The following is a 20,555-nucleotide window of genomic DNA, read 5'->3' as shown; positions in this document are numbered from 1 at the left end:
AGGGGAGGGTCATGTCTTTTTATTTTATGCTGAGGGGAGGTTCATCCAACATTTTTTAGTCTGGGTGGGGGGGTCACCCAACTTTTTTATTCATGAAAAGAGCAAAATTTCAAAGTGGCTTGTTTGGTGCATATTTATCCATGTAGCTCTCAGTCTCGGTCCCCTAGCAGATGGTCTGACCGCATACACGGAGTTTGCTGTTGCAGGAGGAGCACTGCCCCCCTGGTGGCTCAAACGGGTAATTGCATTGTTTAAAAAATTAGTGGAATAATTAGATCTGGCATGACCAGATATTAAATAAATATTTTAAATAACACAAAACAACTAAATGGTGATAGGTAATACATCTGATTTCATATACTGCTTTAGTAAAAAAAATATATCCTGGCTGACGATGGGAGCAGCAGGACGCAAAAAACGAAAATTACTGTTGCACTAGTCTGGACATTTTGCCATGCCAACCTTGCAATAAAGGTTTCCTAAATGCCATGTATATAAATGTGATGTCAGCTTACTAATTGATTGCGGGTTTTGTGTAGATTTGGACTTTTATACGTTTATTCCACTTTGTTTAAACGGCGAAGTGGAGAGGCCTCGTTCACCTGTTTGGAGCTGGCTGGTGAATGTGACGCTCGTATCGACCTTGCTGGATACACCGTATCATTTACCTTTTTGTGGATCTACTGATCTCTGTGGATTACTTTTTTTTGTGTCATTGGATTACGGCAAAATACGGATCTTTTTTTCTCAACGTGTCTTAACGTTTTATGGTGAGTTTGGAGAGGCATCTCAACAGACTGTAGGTCCAACACTGATTGTTCACTGTTACATTTTAGTTGAATTTAAGCGTCTGTCTATTGCGTTCCAAAACAGCCGTGCCGCGATTGGATTTCATAAGGGCGAGTTGTTAAATTGTTACAATGTAATTTAAAATCTGCTTTAAAAATAAACATATGTGTTTTGGAATATAATGTTCAGCTTCGGCAGCTTTACCTATGTGCTAAAATATACAATGACGAAGCCTAGTGATGAGTCCATAGCAACCAGTGTTGAATTGGTTATATCCCAGCGTCCTTTGCTGAATGGTCTCAATGTTTTATTGTTTTATTTCATGTGACTACTACTTTACTAGAGGATGAACTTAGTATCTGAAGTAATGCATGAAGTGTGCATTTAGTTTCCATACTTATTGTGTTTCCACAACAATGTTAGTGAGTAAATCTACTGAAATGGCCACCACACCATAACAGAGGAGTGTGATGTGTAAGATGAGAATGCAGAGATTAACTTGTGTATGTCATGGCTGTAAAAATCAAATGGTATCTGTACTTCTTTGCTAAGTGCAAACTTGCACGCAAGGGGAGGGTCATGCCTCTTTTTCAAATCATTTTGGAGGGTCATAGGAAAATTATTACTGACGAGGTGAGGGTCACGTCTTTTTAGGTTAGAGGCCACAAAACTCCTCCGGTGGCCCCTTAATTAAATAACGAACAGTCCCTTAGCAATACTATATTGATTTTCAAAAACGCAATATAAATTTTTTTTTTTAAGTCTATGTGCAAAAATATTCACTTGAGACAGTGGTTGACGTTTATGTTGTGTTTAAACCCCCTACTGCTAGATGGCTATGCTGAGACACCACTAGTGTCCTTGCCTAACAGTGCCTAGCAGTGCTTGACTTTTCGCTAGAAGCTAACAATGTAGCCATGGCTGAACTTTGACCTACTTTGGCATATAAACATTAGCTCATTAAGAACCTGTGAACCATAATGCCAAACTGGCACTTTGATTTTCTGTGTGCCAAATTGTTTACCTAAAGTAAACTTCTTTGACTTTTATTCACATCATGTCTTTTTTTAAATATTAGTTTTTCTAAAATTATACTTAAAAAAAAATACTAAAAAAATCCCAATTTATCGTCTTACGCACAGTAACGAAATATATTGCAATATATTGAATCGTGACCCATGTATCGTGGTATGTATCGCCAGATTCTTGCCAATACACAGCCCTAATGTGTATACGCTGGGAGTTTCATTCAAACATTGGGGGGGTGGGGGGCACATATTTAGCTTCGTTCCCCTAAGTCATTTTAAGAGTCAAAACTTAATTTTCGGCATTCTGCTGAATTTATATGCACCAATTCCAATACCCACTGACTTACAGACGTCTCTTTCCCCATGTAAGTCTATCTTATAAATGCACCCGTTCTAAATAAACCAAATAACATTTCAAAGATATTTTCAAAGCATCAGAATGTGAAGGTTGGTGCAGGGTTTGAAAGCACTCACCTACAACTCAATTGCCTGTGTTGAGTAGTGAGAAGCCAGTGAGGGATCGTATCCGTTGCGGGTGCCTTTGGTGGAGTGAGACTGAATGATTCAGGGGGCACAGAGCAGGGCAGGACAGGAGCCCTAGAGAATACAAGAAACTTCAATCAGAACAAATACTTGCTTTGGATACTTTTTTTTAAGTTCGGTATGTAACAGGTCTGCATTGGTATGTTCTGCTGTTGCACTCGTACAACACTGACAAAAAGGTCCCAATATCTCCAGCCTACTCTGCTTTTATATATTAAAAGGTGCAGTAGGTAAGACTTATAAAACTAACCATTGTCATATTTGCTGAAACTGACCCTATGGTCCAGTAAAACTACAGTACATGAAGCGAGTAATTAAAAAAAAAAATTCCTCTGGGACCACCTACAGCCTGTAGTGCGATTTGCAAAAATCCACAGCTCCCTGTTCAGATGCACCAATCATGGCCAGGAGGGGGGGGGGGGGGGTCTAACTTCGTGTCAATCACTGCTCATGCACACGCATTCATTCTCCCTTATGGGGGGAGGGGCTTAGGAGACTGTTTTGGGCTTTAGCGGAAAGGGGGGAGGGACTCAGAAGTTGTCGATGTTCACATTTTTTGGCTAAGTCCTGGATCTTCGCAATCCTACCTACGTTAATGTCGATTGAAATAAAAGCACTACGACCTAAACCAGCGCAAAAACAAAACTGACTCAGTGCTGTGTGACAAACATTCAGCTTGTTTAAAACAGTTGTGTGGGGGCTGACACTGATTGAAACATTCTCCACCCGGGGCTTACTGAAGGTGCTGGGATTGTTCAGTGCTGCAAACCCGTATACTCCACTGGCTGCTGCTGATAACAGCTCCCATACATACTTGCTGCCCTTATCACTTCCTGCACATGCTCAAATGGAACAAGCTATAACCATGACGCTGGTGCATTATAACTTTATAACTGTTAGGGCTGTGGTTTCAGTTGTGGTTTTTCCTGTTTTTTTTAGTTTTTTTTAATTCATTCCCTGTTTGTTCACCGTTTCCTGTTGTTGCTATATTCTCATTCCTTGTTCATGGTTCTTTTCATTCTCTGTTTTGGTTTCCCGGTTCTCTCCTTGTGTATGTTTTTGATGCCTTCATTTTCATATTTTATTTTCTGGTGTTGTTTCTTCCGTCATGTCTTGTTTTACTTCATGCCTTGTGTTGTTTTCCCGCCTTTGTGACTGTCTGCCCGGCCCTGATGTGTCTCATCTGTTCATCAGTCCTCTTGTCACCCGTCCCTTGTTACTGCCCTCATTACCTATTTAGTCTCTGTGCTTTCTCTGTCTGTTGTCCGATCGTTGTCATTCCCTGCGTCTCTCCCTGTGGAGTTTATTCCTTGTAGCTTCTTGCGCTCCTTAGTTTTCACTGTATTGATTAGTTCGTTTGGATCTCGGTTGCCAGTTTTTACCTGCCTGCTTTAGGACACCTTTTGTTTGTATCTGTTTTAATCGGTTAAACCTTTAAAATCGCCCTGCTGCCTCCTCGCTCCATCCTTCATTTTGGGTCCAAGCCTGCTATTACACCAACCTTGACAATAACGTTGTTATGGCTAACATGAATTAAATTTGGTTGGTTTGTTTGTACATCGTTGTTCGTTTTTGAAAGTGCTAGGATCCTGATTAACACACTGTTTTGTAATATAACGTTACATAAGTCCTGTTGCACTCAAGATCTCATCTGAACAGTAGCTGTCATTCCAAAAACTCTGGATTGTAGTTTAAAACTTGTACAGCCAACTTCATAAAATGTCGTTTTTCATTTGGGCTCAAGTCTATAACTGCAGTTAATGGGTACGGGCACAGAGACGAAGAATGTGAACCGGCTTGGTTAGCATGATTAGCTCCGGATGTTCCGGGCGTTTTCACGTTTTATCAGTACAGTTAATCCCACGGAAAGCCACATCACTACAAGCAGCGTGCTACTACCAGCCTCTGAGCCTGGAGTAAATCGTTGCCGCTGTAATGTACACGCAACCTCAGGGGGAGGGGCTGGAGGCTGCTGGTCTGTCTGCATTATAAAAAAAAAAAAAATACCTTGTTGATTGGAAAAAAAAATTGTAATTTGGATTTTATCTACCTAGGCGGGTCAAAATCTACGTACCTGAGCTGGGCACCCAAGTATAACCTACAGTATGTATGGGAAACATTGGGCGTCTGGGGGTCCTCCACCAGTAAATTTTCAGCATCAAATACTTAATTTCTTGCATTCTAATACATTTTTAGGCACCGATTTATGGTGAATGCGTTTATGTTTAAAGAAAACAAAAAATTCTGGTGGCAGGTAACAATTAGAAGTATAAAATACAATGGAATATAATGCAGTAAAGGGGCTTTCACATCCGGGACCTTGGCCTACTACACTTAAGTAACAGTAACTTTTTCCCCAAGGAGCATGTTTTGCTCTGAAGTTGAACAATTTAGGAGTGACTAACATAAACTGCTATTACTGTTGTAGCTAATTTGTAAAATAATACAATCACAAAGTGTTATGAAGTGTAATTTTTTCCATTTTGAAATACATTCTATTGATCAATAAATTTTTACTGATGTTGAATGCTTAAAATCAGACGGCTTGGCGCTCGTGATTTTCCTTTGGCGTTGGCTAAAACCTCTCGCCAAAACTTTATCTATGCAGGAACAACCTTGAATGTGGGGGGAAAAAAAACATGGACGCTACAAGAACATGTGTTGTATTTTATCACTCAGAGCATTTAAACAATTCCAGTATTTATTTCCAGTTTGGAGTTAATATATGGTTTTTGTTCCGGACTTGTTGCTGCACCAGTTACATTCCCTCAAACCAATAACCAACCTAACCAACTAACCACTGTCGATCTTCCCATCTAACTCCGCCAGAAAGTAAAATGCAAACTAATTCTTTAATGTACAAATAAAGTAGGCATAATTTGTAGTAAATGGGCTTGGTCCTTTTAGAAAGAAAAAGCATTTTAACACTGGATGTGAGACTGAATGACTTGTGAAAATTAATGTTTTTGCAGTGAGAGCAGCAAAGACAGACAATGAGAGAAACTGAAAGACAAAGAAAGAAAGCAGTAATGGAAGTGTGTAAGAATAAGAAAACCAAAAGTGGTTTGGATTAAGTTTTAAGAGTTTGCGATAAAAAAAAAGCATTTCAGACGCTCATCTCTTTGTTTCTCTCCCTCTCTCTCCCTCTCAAACACACACAGACACACAGTCACACAGACACACACACACACACACACACACACACACACACACACACACACATACATACACGCACGCCTCTCCCCAGTTCGCCCCAAGGCTAACACTTGGGAAAGCGTCAGTCTGTCTGCTCATAACTATCTGTCACAGATAACGATGGGGATAAACACACAAACACACACACACACACACACACACACACACACACACATACACACATACACACACACACACACAACTGCACTCCCACGCTCACCCACAAACACGTCCCTGGACAGCTGGGCCACAGACAGACAAGACACTCGTCTCCAGCCCCATATCAGATGATCGCATGCATACACTACAAACACTCACATCCATAACCACTCTTATTTATTTATCTTCCCATCACAAGAGAGCCACAATGAAGTGGATTCATGAAGTATTTGAATGCATTTATGTTAAAACAAAAAGCAAAACAGAGCATTTTGAACACAAAAAAGTGACTTCCTGAATCTGAAAGCAACATGGAGAAAACTGGGGGGGTGTATCATATCACTGAGTGAGACTACATGAAAGCCTATTTTCATGCAGCACAGAATACAGTCACTGTGACAGCAAAGTGCCAATTATGTTCATTTGGCAGCTTGTCATGACTTTCCCTGCTTTGAAACAGGCAGGGCAGCCGGCCAGAGAGACGTGTCAATGCAAACTGGGTGCTGCAGCGTAATGTGGGTATAAAACTTTCACGCCCCCCCCCCCTCAGGATGAACAGCCTTAGTGTTGATCTGACTTCTCATCTAGAGCCATAATCACATTAGAAAACTAATGTCAGCAAGTTAGCTCAAAGCACCACTGTGCACAGTTTGGCAGTTTAGCGAGACTACAAACTGCACTGGGCAAAGCAACTCTACAAACAATAGACACTGATAAAAAACAGTGGCTAGATATGTCCAGTTTTCTGTAAGGTTGCAATCCAACAATTAAAGCCTGGTTTTTCTTTTCATAATGTCTTATTGATACTTTTTGGTAAAGGGTCTGACGAGCATGTGCCTGATCTGATTTGATCTGATGAGCAACCTCCTTGTCTCCAACAGGTTTCAAAAGCATTGCATTTTGTAGTTAGTTAGGGAAAACTCAGGGGCAGCTGGACTCTGGATAAGTAAACAAGATTCGGACAAGCATTTAATGAATCTCAAATCGAGAAGAATTAGGATTAAGCAGTACAGTTTAACCACAGTGTAGTGTCATTTAGTGCCATCCCAACTCTGAAGTTCCTGTCTTCCTGAATGTGTATTTTAACTCCTCCTGGACATACATGATTACAGATTACCAAATAAGGTCTTTCTTCACTCATCTATGAATTTGTGAAGATGCTATTGGATCATTTACAACAATTGTTCCTACCTCCGAAACAAGTAAAGTTGTACTGTAGGTAGCCCAGATACCAAGCAGCACATTAATCTGTGACAGTCTGGGTCAAAGAACATCTTATCCAGTGTTTCTACTGCCATTTCTGCGAGTATGAATGTGATTGAGTGAGTGAGTGAGTGAATGTGTAAGTACGTGTATGTAACTTCCTTCCCTGGCCTTGGCAGGATGGGAGTTTTTGAGGCAGCACTGTCTTATCAAACAGCTGTTATGTCTCCCGTCATCTATGGAGACACAGAGCAGAAATTCTACTCTGCCTGAGATAGGTTATGACCTACTGCTGTAATGTTGGACTCTGACCTGAATGAGACCTGGGGTACCACTGTCTCGACTTAAGCGTGATTTATGGTCCTGCAGAAGCTCCACGCAGAGCTTTTTAGTTTATACTTATGTGTTGGTGTGTGCGTCGATCTCTTTAAGAGAATAGCAGGGCCGGCATGTGTGTGTGTGTGTGTGCGTGGGGAGTGTGCGGTAGAGCGAGTGAGAGAGTGACCCGATTAGCTTCGGAGCGAGTACCGACTCCAGAGGCACAGTGAGAGAAACAAAGTGCCCCCCCTGTGCTTTCTGACCACGTTAGGAAATCTGTAGCAGGAAAAGTTAACCCTCTCCTTGATTTCATGTTGTTTACGGAGAAGGAGAACCAGAAAATGAGTAGGGGGAAATGCAACGCTACCAAGCCACAGCCGAGCGACGTGCGTCGCCACGACGTGTAGTTACATTTTTCCAGAGGTGCACGTCAGGCTACGGCGTGGGGTCCGGTATAGTGTTTCTCAAACCTACGTACGTAGCCACGGCATAGATTTAACGCAGAAGCATAAATCGCGCTTCACAGCATGAGTTCGCTGGAAATTTTGTCCCAAGTTCTTTACTGTGTGGGTATTTTACCCAGCTAAAGACTTTCACCAGTTCTATTTAGACTGCTGTTAGCAAGCCCTTAAAGGACAATTCCGGCGCAAAACGAATCTAGGGGTTAATAACAGATGTGTACCCACTCTGTTGTTTTCATGCTAATCAAATGTGTTTGTAGCCTGAAACAAGCTAGCGCGGACCGCTGATTAGCTTACAACGCTAGTATTCGAGGCACAGGGAAATTAAAAACAAATCGCTATTTATACCACTAAAAAGGCTAGAAATATCACCACACTTCAACGGTAGCATAATGAGGGTCCCTAAATGTTAACCGAAACATTGAGAACTTTGTAAGTGTACAGACAGTTTATTAAAAAGATAGATTATAAAGACAGTCGTGTTCTTGTATACAGGTGGCCGCCGTCTTGGGAGCTACTGTCTTCCTGGACAGACTTCACACACACACACACACACACACACACACACACACACACACACACACACAGGGGTAGCACTAAATCCTTGGCAATCGGCTACAGTCTGGAGAGGGCTTTCAAAGTTCAAAGCTGGAGAAGTACATGCCTTTATCTAGATGAAGGAAGGAAGCTAGTAAGGAAGTAGGGAGGTAGGAAGGAAGGAAGGAAGGAAAGAAGGAAGGAAGGAAGGAAGGAAGGAAGGAAGGAAAGGGGAATGGTCAATAAACACCATCTGCCAGTGCTGGGATGGACCACTGAGCTGTCTACACATATTACAGAGACTGGCGCCTGTCAAGTGTGCGTGTGTTTGTCAAAGACAGAGACAAACACAAATGTACGCATGCCCACACACACACACACACACACACCAGTAATCTGACCGATACCTGCAGCACAGCTCCAGTGCTCAAGATTATTAAACTGCAGGGATTTGGGCAGCAGTTGTGAGTCGGCGTTATCAGGGACATGGCTTGACATTTGGACCAAAAAGAAATCAAAAGATTGTCGGTTGTAATTGCCGCCAAAGTTGCCCTTCTACACACCCTCAAAATGCTGCCTGCCCCCCCCCCCCCCCATCTCCGGGCCGCTTTTCTTTCCATTACTTTTCACAAGTTTCATCTATGTACAAAAACATTTTAATTATTAATGACGTACGCATTGATTTTGACATCAAACCAGATCCACGCACATCCTACCACCACCACGCTCTCCCTCTCTCTCAGTTTCAATTGAAATCATTGCTGCTGCTGCCTGTGCATGAGACAGGGACTTCGTGAATTTGCAAAACAAGGAGGTGACAAAATGAATTATAGTCAGTCATCATAACTTTGGAGGGGATTAACCATTAGGGGTGTGCAAAAAAAAAAATCGATTCACATTCGTATCGCGATTCAAGCTCTACCGATTCAAAATCAATTCATAGAATTCCAAAAATCGATTTATTATTATTATTATTAGTCTACTGCAATCACATGGGAAAAGTAACTACATTTACATACTGTGAATCGTTTTTTGAATCGAGAATCGTTTTGAATCGAAAATCGATTTTGAATCGAATCGTGAGCCTAAAAATCAATATTGAATCGAATCGTGACATTTTCTGAATCGTGCACCCCGATTAACCATCTTCAATGTGTTGTTATATACTGTGAGATATTGTGCTTTATTGTCGCTAGTTTTGGAAATATTTGCCTCCACTCCAAACTTAAAAATACTTATGCTTAATGCTTAGGGTGGGTCCCATGAGATAATGAGTGTCTACAAACAAGAATCCCAAGGCGGCAATGATGACAAATATCTAGGGCTGTCCCGAATACTGTTTTTGGGGTTTCAATGCTTCGGACAGAAACGTTGGAATATATTTGAAGGTTCGAGGATGGGGGTAATTACTGGAATTGTTGGGTCTTTGTAAATTATAGAGTGTGGTCTAGACCTCCTCTATCTGTAAAGTGTCCTGAGATATCCTTGTTATGATTTGATACTATAAATAAAATTGAATTGAATTAATGAAATGAAAAACGTGTCTCACATCATCCGGCGAAAATGTGCTGGCAGACTGACGAAACAGTTACTAATCTTCTCATCTGACTCGTGGAGAAAAAGACAAAACAAGCATATTTCCCCAAACGTCTGAACGTTCCTTTAAATTCCACTCCTTATCTGTGGTCATGCTGCAACAGAAACTCAGACACACAGGCAGCAGCAGCTGCTTTATCATGCAGCTCATCAACATCATGGCTATGGGAATATAACAGGCCTATTATGCTAGAACTTCTCTGCATGTGATTCCCCATCATGATAATGTAACAACTAACAACTTGCTTTGCACCAAAACTCACAAAAAGCAGATTTATAATCAGGAGAACTGTTTCAGATACTTACTTTTTAGCCTTAGACCACAAACACAAAGGAGGGGAAAGGATTCCAAGATAAAGGTCAGGGATCACATACACGCAAACACACGGCCCACCTCCCTACCACTCATACTAACTGTCAAAGTGTGACAGGCCATGACACGGTACTGACAGGACTTTAGGGCAGGAAAGACAGTATGGAACAAAGAAAATTCAGCTGGGCATGGTGTCCACACACGAGTGTCTATACACACCAACACAAAGAAACACAGCTGATGAGGAGAGATGCTGTGTTGCTTCAGTATGTTGGCTTCTACCATAATCTTTTTTTTATTACTGCCCTCTACTATACACTGTGTAGCTAAACATTAGATTTTTTTTTTTCATGGCTTCTGAAAGTCCGGACCAAGGTCCGCATCCGGACCGAATGGCAAGTCAATCCTGACCCAGCCCTTATTTGTGTTACGAATACAATACCTTATGAGGCGTAATGTTTTCTATTTTTAAATACGTTGATCTCATGCATCCCAACTCTGCCACAGATACTCTCCTTAGAGACTGTTCGTTATTTAATTAAGGGGCCACTGGAGGAGTTTTGTGGCCTCTAACCTAAAAAGACGTGACCCTGCCCTCGTCAGTAATAATTTTCCTACGACCCTCCAAAACGATTTGAAAAAGAGGCATGACCCTCCCCTTACATGCAAGTTTGCACTTAGCAAAGAAGTACAGACACCATTTGATTTTTACAGCCATGACGTACATGAGTTAACCTCTGCATTCTTATCTTACACATCACACTCCTCTGTTATGGTGTGGTGACCATTTCAGTAGATTTATTCACTAACATTGTTGTGGAAACACAATAAGCATGGAAACTAAATGCACACTTCATGCATTACTGCATTACTTCAAATACTAAGTTACTCCTCTAGTAAAGTAGTATTCATATGAAATAAAACAATAAAACATTGAGACCATTCAGCAAAGGATGCTGGGATATAACCAATTCAACACTGGTTGCTATGGACTTGTCACACTCACTGTCACTTTGTCATTGTATATTTTAGCACATAGGTAAAGCTGCCGAAGCTGAACATTATATTCCAAAACACATATGTTTATTTTTAAAGTTTTTAAGTTACATTGTAACAATTTAACAATTCGCCCTTATGAAATCCAATCGCGGCACGGCTGTTTTGGAACTCAGACAGACGCTTAAATTCAACTAAAATGTAACGGTGAACAATCAGTGTTCAACCTACATTCTGTTGAGATGCCTCTCCAAACGCGGAAATTAAGGGCAGTCACACCATAAAACGTTAAGAAACGTTGAGAAAAAAGATCCGTATTTTGCCGTAATCCAATGACACGGAAAAAAAGTAATCCACAGCGATCAGTAGATCCACAAACAGAGTCATGGTGTATCCAGCAAGGCCTATACGAGCGTCACATTCACCAGCCAGCTCCAAACAGGTGAACGAGGCCTCTCCACTTCACCGTTTAAACAAAGTGGAATAAACGTATAAAAGTCCAAATCTACACAAAACCCGCAATCAATTAGTAAGCTGACATCACACTTATATACATGGCATTTAGGAAACCTTTATTGCAAGGTTGACACGGCAAGATGTCCAGACTAGTGCAACAGTAACTTTCGTTTTTTGCGTCCTGCTGCTCCCATCATCAGCCAGGTAATATTTTTTTTTACTAAAGCAGTATATGAAATCAGATGTATTACCTATCACCATTTAGTTGTTTTGTGTTATTTAAGATATTTATAAAACATCTAGTCATGCCAGATCTAATTATTCCACTAATTTTTTAAACAATGCAATTACCTGTTTGAGCCACCAGGGGGCCCCGCCAGCAAACTCTGCGTATGCGGTCAGACCCATCTGCTAGAGGGCCGAGACTGAGAGCTACATGGATAAAAATGCACCAAACGAGCCACTTTGAAATTTTGCTCTTTTCATGAATAAAAAAGTTGGGTGACCCCCCCCCCCCGCCCAGACTAAAAAATGTTGGATGACCCTCCCCTCAGCAAAAAATAAAAAGACATGACCCTCCCCTATTTTCCTCCAGTGGTCCATTCCATGAATACCGAACGGTCCCTTAGTACTCTACCCTCCTCTCTTGACTCTCTCGGTCTTCTTACTTCACGGCGAGTCCTGCCCAGCTCCGTGGTTGTCTGACTCAGTGCGTGCTGAGAGAACAACTATACGGGCAGCAGAAAGGAAATCAAAACACCCTGACGAACTGCTTACCTATCAATCTCTTCCCTCATCCTTCACTGCCTCTATTTCTGCAGCCAATAGCTCTTTCTGTCAGACCAAAATTCAATCCTCCTTCTCCAACTCCAAAAAAACTCTTCTCCACCTTCTCAAACCTCCTTGACACACACACACACACACACACACACACACTTACCTCCCTCCTCCGTTCTACCAAACCACTTTGTCAACAATTTTTTTTAAAAGATAGATGACATACGCTCTTCATTCTCACAATCTACTCACAAAATGTCAAGAAAGGAAATATTACACCTGAACCGAAAATTACAAGCATCCAAATGCTTGCGTTCTGTTGGACCCTGATTATTGACGCTTAAGCCTATATTTATCATAATCACCTTTGTAGAAATATTGATGTTTTGTTCATCATTTTGTACATCATATATGTCCTCTTCCCAGTATTTTAGCATGGCATATTTGGAACTTCATTTTCCATTTCTGTGCATTTAACATGAGTTTGTAAAGATAGAAGTGTTGTTACAGAGCCTACAGTCAGATTGGTGCTCTCTTGCCTTGTTATAAAAAAAAAGAATGATTTGGTATTGACTGATTCCTCTATGGAGAGTGTCAAATATAGACAGTCTGACGCAGGGGACAGCCGGCCAGCACCCTGCTATCCATCACACTGAGGAGGGAGAGACCTGGGAGTAAAACTCTACAGCAAATCATCAGACCATCACACACACACACACACACACACACACACAAATAGTGCGTTTCACTATCTTTGTGGGGACCCGTTATTGACATAATGCATTCCCTAGACCCTTACCCTAACCTTAACCATCACAACTAAATGCCTAAACTTAACCCTTACCCTAACCATAACCTAATTCTAACCCTAAAACCAAGTCTTAACCTTCAAACAGCCCTTTGAAGTTGTGGGGTCCAGCATTTTGGCCCCACAAAGCTGTCCAGACCCCGATACTGTATTCCCGGTTTTTGGACCCCACGAATATAGTTAAACAAGAACACACACACACACACACACACACACACACACACACCATTTTTTATTTATTCATTTTATTTAACTTTTTGCTGGTAAAAGTTCCAGGAGAACAGACGTGTGATATGAAATATAATGTAAGGTTATAAGGTTATCAATTTCAGCTGTGCTTTTCCTACTATGACTAGTCAAAAATGTCTGCTGTGAAAAAGATCCATTGCACTTTAGCCTAGCAGCTAGCGGAGTTTCCTTCTGCTTATAGCTTAATCCCGACAAAACAGCACGGTTGAATATTAACCTGCATGCACATTTCGTTGCCTAAAACAGAGCATCTTATATTGGTAGAGAGAGCAACAAGTTAGCGGACTGCGGAGTCGCCCTCCCTGCTCTCTGTCTGCTCAGCTGCTAGACCGCTGTGCCTTGAAGTGTATGCCCTCCACATTGTCGGCAAAACGTTTTATTTCATTTTAAACTTCATTGACAAAAGAGCTTTCTGAACTGTTTGGAATAGAACTGTGGAATAGATCAACGGAGAGGAGAGAGCAGCGCGACCGTAAATGACAGCAAAACGCAGTAATGACTCACATTGAGCTGAAATGGAAACACTGTGCTGCAACATATGTTGTAAGGTTTAAAGCTATAGTGCGTAGTTTCTGCTACCCCCATGAGGAATTTTAAGTAATGACAATAAAACTGTCGGCGCGTCCACATGATACAAGCCTTCCGTGACCGCGCAAAAATCTATACCGTCACAGCAGTACACTTGTTATTATCACGGTCCACACTGCTGTCTCTCATTGATGACTTTGATGAGTTCACTCTTTTAGGTTATCCGTAAATTATTTTTTTGAATTGTATCTCCATTATGCAAATGTTAAACCTTTTGGTTTTTTTTGGGCATTTTTAGGCCTTTATTTTCACAGGACAGATGAAGACATGAAAGGGGAGAGAGAGGGGGAATGACATGCAGCAAAGGGCCGCAGGTCGGAATCGAACCCGCGGCCACTGCGTTGAGGACTAAACCTCTATACGTGTGAGCCTGCTCTACCAACTGAGCTAACCCGGCCACCAAATGTTAAACCTTTTAAACCAGAGGTGTAGTGGTTGGTACACGCATTTGTATACTTATGATTCATATTTTTCCTGAAAATAAGAAATTTTCTGTCCCAGAAGCAGAAGCACATTATGCCAGGAATCCCTCAAAGTTAAGGTATAACTTCAGCTACAGTCATAAGACATTGGTCATATTTTAAGCAACACTAAGGATACATATGCATAAAGTAGACATCATCATAACCCGCCCAAAATGATTTTTACCTGCACAGTTACATTAAGAACTAGCAGAGGAATTACCAATCATATAAAACACTGCCTGCTCATGGATGCTTACGAGATGGAGTATAGTTGTAACACTAGTAACTATCTAACTGTGCAAAACTAAGCACATTAAATCAACTGGCTTTAAGAATATTGTAGCATCAAGAAGATACTAGTGAAGTGATCTGCTGAAGCACTGTCACTGGCAGAATGGTCACCTTGTATAAGATAAGAAAAGCCTGAATGGTGTGACAGAAGGAGGAGAGGAGGGGACGAGCGAGTATAAAGGCACAGAAGGAGGAGGACGATAAGGACCGCCTTCATCTCCTTGCTCCTCTGGAGGTTTGAAGGCTGTGATGTGGAAACAACTGGTCTGAACAAACTGTGAGAGAGAGACAGACAGACAGATAGACAGAGAGAGAGTCCAGCCTCCACTCTGTCATTTACAGATGTGGAATGTGGCAGTTGGTTGGCCTTGAGCACTAATTACAGGCATCTCTCTCTCTCTCTCTCTCTCTCTCTCTCTCTCTCTCTCTCAACCAGAACCAGACTGCACCCACAATCCTTTGCTCCAAGCTCCAAGCTCCAGTCCCCACACACACACACACACACACACACACACACACACACACACACACACACACACACACACACAGCACTTGAAGCTGCCTGCACTGATTATGATCCATTCACACAAAACCACCAACTCATTCATTTAATTAAGTTGCTGAGCTTGTTAACTTGATGAGGAAATAAAATGAAAACAAGCAGTCAGGGAGAGGTGCCCACAAACTGACGCTACATTTACAGAGTGGAAGAACACGACCTGAGCAGAATCTGTAATACTGTATAAATTAGGGATGCACCGATCCCATACTGATATCAGGCCAATACTGACTCAAATAGCTGGATCGGGTATCGGTGACAATTGGGCTGATCTATTCAATTCCAAAATCCCTAGTAACAATCAGGACAAGGAAATCACACAGGAGAAAGCATGAAAATAAAATATCATGGACTGATGATTAAAAAAAACTACTTATAGCTACATTTATCTTTATCGAATTTATTGTGCCAATTTGTGATATAGACTTCAGTGTTATTGACCAATCATGTCACGTTTTTCATCTGTATGGGGCACCTAATAGGAGTCATCGGACATCAGGACTTCAGTTGAAGTTGAGAGTTTGGAATTTATTTTCAAAACTAATTTGCTGTGAAGATGAAGTTTTAGGTCACCCGACTGAGCACAAATCAATTTTTAGAATTCAGTTCCATTTCCGTGAGATGAATTGGCCAGTGTGGCATTTGGCAGGGTAGACGGACGGTGCACGTAATGCTGTGACAGCTGACGTATGACGCCCACAGGGTGCTACATGATGACATACTATCTTCTGACCCTGAGCCATCTATCACCATATTCTGCCATTCCCTCGTCTCCTGCTCTCTCCTCATCCATCTATCCTCATCGTTTACTCTCGACTATCATCCATCTCCTCCTGTGTTGCTCCCCCACTGAAGAAAGAGTGGGAGCACAGACACAGGCTGGAGAACAGCCCAATAGATGCCCATAGAGACGCCACAACCAAATTGTCAAAAACATACAGCTTTAGTTAGACTAAAGCCTATGCCAAACATGTGTATGTGCACAAATCTGTGTGCGTGTGAACACAAGCCTGGCAAACATCATAAACCAGAGCTCTGTCTAAAGCCTAATTGTTACTTTGTCTGCATGTAAAAACAGGCCGCGAGTTGTAATAAGCTGAAATAATAGTGTGGAGGACAAGACGAACACACTCGTAATGTATCATCACAGGCAGGTGACTGAGCACACTGGTCACATTCTTTAAATCTGGACACAGGGGTTATTTTGCTTAGCTTGCATGACAGCTGGATTTTTGTGATATGACGAGATCGCACAAGAATTGCGGGATCATGTATCACACCATAATCCATCTTGTCAGGCTTCAAGTAAATGGGTTTGTGTCCAAACAGCAGCGGACTGAACCAATCAGCTTCTGGGGAGGAGCTACTGGCGTGGTTTAGGTGTGTGTGATGGCCGCGACTGTTCGTTTAAAGGACTGACACACCGACCCGAATATTGGCCGTCGGACAGTCTGGCGAGGTTGGTGACTTGAGTCTGTTCGGTGTGTTCCGTGCATTATATTGTTTTGGTGCCATGCTCCGATCACGCATTGGTTAACAGATTACTTAAACCTCCAAAGTGTAAGACTGTTTTTTGTTTTTTTTAGGGGAGCCTGTCAAGATTTCATTTCTACTTCCAATGCTTTAAATGATAAGTCTGATGCTGTCCGTTATATTTCTTATTGTCAACGAATCCCATGGATAGTCCAAAACCAACAACGTGTTAAAGTCGATCTCTCAATACTATCCAATTTCCCCATCCTGTCTGTGGCTCTCCGCCCCATGCCCATTGGTTCCTATTGAAGATGTAAAATCTTTACAAACTGGTTGAAAAAATGTTCTTTTTTTTAAAAGGGTTTCGTAATTTCCAGTGTTAATAGAAGCCACTAGCAAACTGTAGCTAGCAATGCTACAAACTACTTCCTGACAGAAGTTAAGCAACACGAACACCACACTACACAACACTTGAAAGACACAAGCTACTCAGAAAAACTAGCTTACTACTATTTCAAAAAAGTGTGTGGATTTGGAGTATTTTAAGGAGATTGATACTCATATTTTTAGGGCTGTCAAAATGAACGTGATATTAACGAGTTAACGTAAATTCCTTTCAACTCAACTCATTTTTGGGCTTTGCATGTCAAAGCCCCTCAAGATGGTTCTTTCCACAAGAGTTACCACCGGAGTACCTTGAGTCTCAAATACCACTTGAGAATTAAGAACTTGAAAAATACAAGTACATTTAGAACTGATGAAAAAAATGATTAATTTGCAATCAATCATGAGTTAAGTATAGAAAATCATGCGATCAATTGCGATCAAAAATATTTTAATCGACTGACAGCCTTAATATTTTTTACAATTAAAACTGATACGTATCTTTTTGTTTTCCGAATATAATGAACCCTTGCTGTCCTAAATGACCCTTCGCTAAGCCACGTCCGAAGACCGCCACAGGCCAATCGTGGCTTAGTAACTGTAACTAGGCGCGGGAGGTCTGTCACGATTTCAAGCGAGGGAAACATGCGTTCTGCGTATGAATTGTGCAAGTCTGATACCTGGTATCCTAAAAGTTTGGACGGGGTGGTGGGATTTTTTTCCCTTCCCGAAACCTAAAACCCAAGGGGAGAAATGCCGGGTGTGGATCAAGCAATGTGGGCGGCCCCATTTACAACTAAATGTCGACAGGATTAACAAAAACACCTACGTTTGCTCCAAGGTAAATGGGACATTCTAAAACGCTTAATGTGAAAAAGCTTAACGTGGTTTAATGTACCTAAACAAACTCTCATATTGCTCCTCGTAACCACTGAAAACTGTCAAAAAAATTGAACCCAAAGTCCAATTATTATGGACGTTAGTAGGTACATTAAACCACGTTAAGCTTTTTCCTTATAATAGGCTCTAATGAAGCAGAAAAGCTTAATGTCAGATAACGTCCATAATAATTGGACTTTGGGTTTGATTTTTTGACCGTTTTCAGTGGTTATGAGGAGCAATATGAGAGAGAAATTTGGTGATCATTGATCGTTGTTTTCTGAACTTAAGCCACGTTAAGCGTTTTAGAATGTCCCGTAAGAACACGCTAATGTTAGTTAGCTAGCTAACTCAGCACAGCATTGCTTGGAAATAATGACGGTTCTTTGTTCATAATGCATATATTTGAACGTAAAATAAGATGATTAAAGGCATGACGGAGGCTCACTGACATACTTTAAAATATATTTCAGCATTTTGTTAATCGCTAAAAAATATTAAGCGGGAGAATGTTATCACTGCAAAGTGGTCAGGCTAATGTCTTGTGTTTATTCCACAAGATTTATGGATATATCCCTCAAATGCATACTGCGGTCCCTTTTGTCTTGCTCTCTCAGATATTTCACCTGTTCGCCAAAAATTACGAATTATCTCCTTGGGAATGTCTGACACCGGTGCACACATACACTGTAATAGACGTGCCAGGCACGAAAGCTTGTCAGGCGTAGCAACAGTAACTAAGGAGGGCGGGGCTTAGCGAAGGGTCAATTACTCTCACAGAAAACAATCTATGTTTTTGGTTGGTTCATAATACAAAGCAGAGGTATTGGACAATTAGCAAGACGAGAGATGGCTACAGAACATCTGTAGTGAAACTACAGCCCTGCACCAGTCTGACTGTAGCTACTTAAGCTTCACCAATTAAGCCACGTTAGAGAGACAGTAGGAATACTTAGTGTCTCTCTCCCTCCAAAACAACGTAAAGGCTGGTTCAGAGCCTGAGCCAATGGAGCAGCTGTCAACGCAAATTAGAGCAGGAAAAACACTGGAGAGAAGTCTCCCTCCTCCTCCCCCCATCCTTTTCTCATTCTCCTCTCAACCTCCTTCTCACTAGCCCTTCTTCCTTTACCCTCCATCCCCCATCTCCACCTTCTCCCTCCCTCCATGTCCCCACTGTATTCCCCTCTCTCCTCATTCACCCAGAGACTGAGCCCCACACACGCACACACACACACACACACACACACACACACACACCAGAATGCAAATAATGTAAGAGCATGCATGCACATCATTCAGTATACATTGGTGAATGTTTTGTATGCATACAAAGTAGACAGCTTCACCATGAGTGAGTGTCTGTGTGCGTGCATCATCAGTGCTATAGATTACACACACACACACACACACACACACACACACACACAGACAACAACTGTTATAACTGATCCATTAACAGGAGGTAGTAGAAATGTTTGTGCCTGTGTGTATGTGTGCTTCTGTGTGTTCGTGTGTGTGTGTGTGTGTGTGTGTGTGTGTGTGTGTGTATGCATGTGTGTGTGCCTGCTTGATAAGGCATAGCCAAAGCAGGCAATAGAGGTTATAGCTCGAAGTAGACACACACACACACAGACACACACACACACTCTTAATGACATAATCCTGCACCCTGGATGCCCTCAACTCCCAACCCCACAACCCTCCTATCCTCCCCAGCTTTATCAAACTCACTTACCAGGATATTAGCAGGATGGCTTTATGGCTGCTGAGATAACAGCACTAAAACAGGAGCTCCATGATCAGCCAGGGAGAATAACCTTGAGAAAACATTACTCAAAAGGTGCTTTTCTGGGGGTTTAAGTATACTATAGGACCATAACGTGACAGAAAATGCCAAATAAGTGTGACCATGTTGTTAAACTCACTATTCTACTACTACGGAGAAACCAAATTAATTATGAATTTGTTCAGTGACAACCAAACAAACAGACTCCGGCTGACTTTTTGCCTAGGGAGGGATGAGAACCACAGGGGGTCGTTGCTACAGCATCATTTCCCCCGAGACGATTAAGGTGATGGGAAGGAGGTCGCTACCTGAACTTGACCTATAGTCATTAAGAGTATCTGTACCACTAACAGGCACGATCTTTGAATGAAAATGCAACAACTTTTGACTGACTTTGGATACTGTCAACTTGATAGACACTAACTGCATCTCTAAAATGAGTCTGCGTCATGGTTGGAAGTACAGGAAAGAAAATAATTGCCCCGTGATGGAGCCTACTGTAGAGAAAAAGGCAGATTATTTTATGTTTTCTTTGGCTGCAACTAAGATTGGCCTACTTTCACTATTGTTGTTTAGTCGGCAAACAATTTTCTCCAATAATCAATGAATTGTTTGGTCTATGAAAAGTTAGGAAATAGCTTGTTTTTACCGACTTTAGTTCAGAACCTAAAGATATTCTGATTTTTAGAAATATTCTGAATTC

General features: G+C 41.5%; 1 protein-coding gene and 1 long non-coding RNA gene across 3 annotated transcripts in view; one reads left to right on the top strand and one right to left on the bottom strand.

Annotated features, from left to right (window-relative positions):
• dok4 (docking protein 4) overlaps positions 1 to 20,555 on the bottom strand; it is an 89,241-nt gene that overhangs the window by 67,901 nt on the left and 785 nt on the right. For both annotated transcript variants that reach the window (XM_031292738.2, XM_035999887.1), the window contains exon 2: positions 2,292 to 2,414. The gene's annotated coding sequence lies outside the window, so the exon portion shown is untranslated. The remainder of the gene's footprint in view (positions 1 to 2,291; positions 2,415 to 20,555) is intronic.
• On the top strand, positions 6,050 to 18,336 carry LOC116045224. Its single transcript, XR_004103881.1, has 4 exons — positions 6,050 to 6,060; positions 8,174 to 8,177; positions 12,871 to 12,874; positions 18,171 to 18,336. It is a non-coding gene; the product is annotated as an uncharacterized LOC116045224 (long non-coding RNA).

This window comes from Sander lucioperca, chromosome 3 (genome assembly GCF_008315115.2).
Source record: "Sander lucioperca isolate FBNREF2018 chromosome 3, SLUC_FBN_1.2, whole genome shotgun sequence".
NCBI lineage: Eukaryota > Metazoa > Chordata > Actinopteri > Perciformes > Percidae > Sander > Sander lucioperca.
Note: the sequence above shows the minus strand (reverse complement) of the source record. Positions and strands in the feature narration are given on the sequence as shown.